This window comes from Heptranchias perlo, unplaced genomic scaffold (genome assembly GCF_035084215.1).
Source record: "Heptranchias perlo isolate sHepPer1 unplaced genomic scaffold, sHepPer1.hap1 HAP1_SCAFFOLD_52, whole genome shotgun sequence".
In the NCBI taxonomy this organism is placed as follows: domain Eukaryota; kingdom Metazoa; phylum Chordata; class Chondrichthyes; order Hexanchiformes; family Hexanchidae; genus Heptranchias; species Heptranchias perlo.
The window spans coordinates 1,943,913-1,946,322 of record NW_027139537.1 but is presented as its reverse complement, the minus strand read 5'-3'; positions in this window follow the sequence as shown (position 1 = coordinate 1,946,322).

Genomic DNA, 2,410 nt, shown 5'->3' with positions numbered 1-2,410 from the left:
CCCGGTCTGTGCTGATTCACTGATAGTTTACTGGGTAAAGTCCCTGATCCCTGGTCTGTGCTGATTCACTAATAGTTTACGGGGAAAAGGCCCTGATCCCTGGTCTGTGCTGATTCTCTGATAGTTGACTGGGTACTGGCCCTGATCCCTGGTCTGTGCTGATTCTCTGAATATTTACTGGGAAAAGGCCCTGATCCATGGTCTGTGCTGATTCACTGATAGTTTACTGGGTAAAGGCCCTAACCCCTGATCTGTGCTGATTCACTGATAGTTTAATGGGTAAAGGCCCTGATCGCTGGTCTGTGCTGATTCACTGATAGTTTACTGGGTAAAGTCCCTGATCCCTGGTCTGTGCTAATTCACGAATAGTTTACGGGGAAAAGGCCCTGATCCCTGGTCTGTGCTGATTCTCTGATAGTTTACTGGGCAAAGGCCCTGATCCCTGGTCTGTGCTGATTCTCTGATAGTTTACTGGGAAAAGGCCCTGATCCCTGGTCTGTGCTGATTTACTGATAGTTTACTGGGTGATGGCCCTGATCGCTGGTCTGTGCTGATTCTCTGATAGTTTACTGGGTAAAGGCCCTGATCCCTGGTCTGTGCTGATTCACTGATAGTTTACTGGCTAAAGGCCCTGATCCCTGTTCTGTGCTGATTCACTGATAGTTTACTGGGTAAATGCCCTGATCCCTGATCTGTGCTGATTCACTGATAGTTTACTGGGTAAAGGCCCTGATCCCCGGTCTGTGCTGATTCTCTGATAGTTTACTAGGTAATAGCCCTGATCCCTGATCTGTGCTGATTCAATGATAGTTTACTGGGCAAAGGCCCTCATCACTGGTCTGTGCTGATTCACTGATAGTTTACTGGGTAAAGGCCCTGATCCCGCGTCTGTGATGATTCACTGATAGTTTACTGGGTAAAGGCCCTGATCCCGCGTCTGTGCTGATTCACTGATAGTTTACTGGGTAAAGGCACTGATCCAGGGTCTGTGATGATTCACTGATAGTTCACTGGGTAAAGGCCCTGATCCCGCGTCTGTGCTGATTCTCTGATAGTTTACTGGGTGAAGGCCCTGATCACTGGTCTGTGCTGATTCACTGATAGTTTACTGGGTAAAGGCCCTGATCCCTGGTCTGAACTGATTCTCTGATAGTTTACTGGGTAAAGACCCTGATCCCTGGTCTGTGCTGATTCTCTGATAGTTTACTGGGTAAAGGCCCTGATCCCCGGTCTGTGCTGATTCACTGATAGTTTACTGGGTAAAGTCCCTGATCCCTGGTCTGTGCTGATTCACTAATAGTTTACGGGGAAAAGGCCCTGATCCCTGGTCTGTGCTGATTCTCTGATAGTTTACTGGGTGATGGCCCTGATCCCTGGTCTGTGCTGATTCTCTGATAGTTTACTGGGAAAAGGCCCTGATCCCTGGTCTGTGCTGATTCACTGATAGTTTACTGGGTGAAGGCCCTGATCGCTGGTCTGTGCTGATTCTCTGATAGTTTACTGGGTAAAGGTCCTGATCCCTGGTCTGTGCTGATTCACTGATAGTTTACTGGCTAAAGGCCCTGATCCCTGTTCTGTGCTGATTCACTGATAGTTTACTGGGTAAATGCCCTGATCCCTGATCTGTGCTGATTCACTGATTGTTTAGTGGGTAAAGGCCCTGATCCCCGGTCTGTGCTGATTCTCTGATAGTTTACTGGGTAAAGGCACTGATCCCCGGTCTGTGCTGATTCACTGACAGTTTACTGGGTAAAGGCCCTGATCCCGCGTCTGTGATGATTCACTGATAGTTTACTGGGTAAAGGCCCTGATCCCGCGTCTGTGATGATTCACTGATAGTTTACTGGGTAAAGGCCCTGATCCCACGTCTGTGATGATTCACTGATAGTTTACTGGGTAAAGGCCCTGATCCCTGGTCTGTGCTGATTCTCTGATAGTTGACTGGGTGAAGGACCTGATCCCCGGCCTGTGCTGATTCTATGATAGTTTACTGTGTAAAGGCCCTGATCCCCAGTCTGTGCTGATTCTCTGATAGTTTACTGGGTGAAGGCCCTTATCACTGGTCTGTGCTGATTCACTGATAGTTGACTGGGTAAAGGCCCAGATCCCTGGTCTGTGCTGATTCTCTGATAGTTTACTGGGTAAAGACCCTGATCCCTGGTCTGTGCTGATTCACTGATAGTTTACTGGGTAAAGGCCCTGATCCCTGGTCTGTGCTGATTCACTGATAGTTTATTGGGTAAAGGCCCTGACCCCTGGTCTGTGCTGATTCACTGATAGTTTACTGGGTGAAGGCCCTGATCCCTGGTCTGTGCTGATTCTCTGATAGTTTACTGGGTAAAGGCCCTGATCGCTGGTCTGTGCTGATTTTCTGATAGTTTACTGGGTAAAGGCACTGATCCCCGGTCTG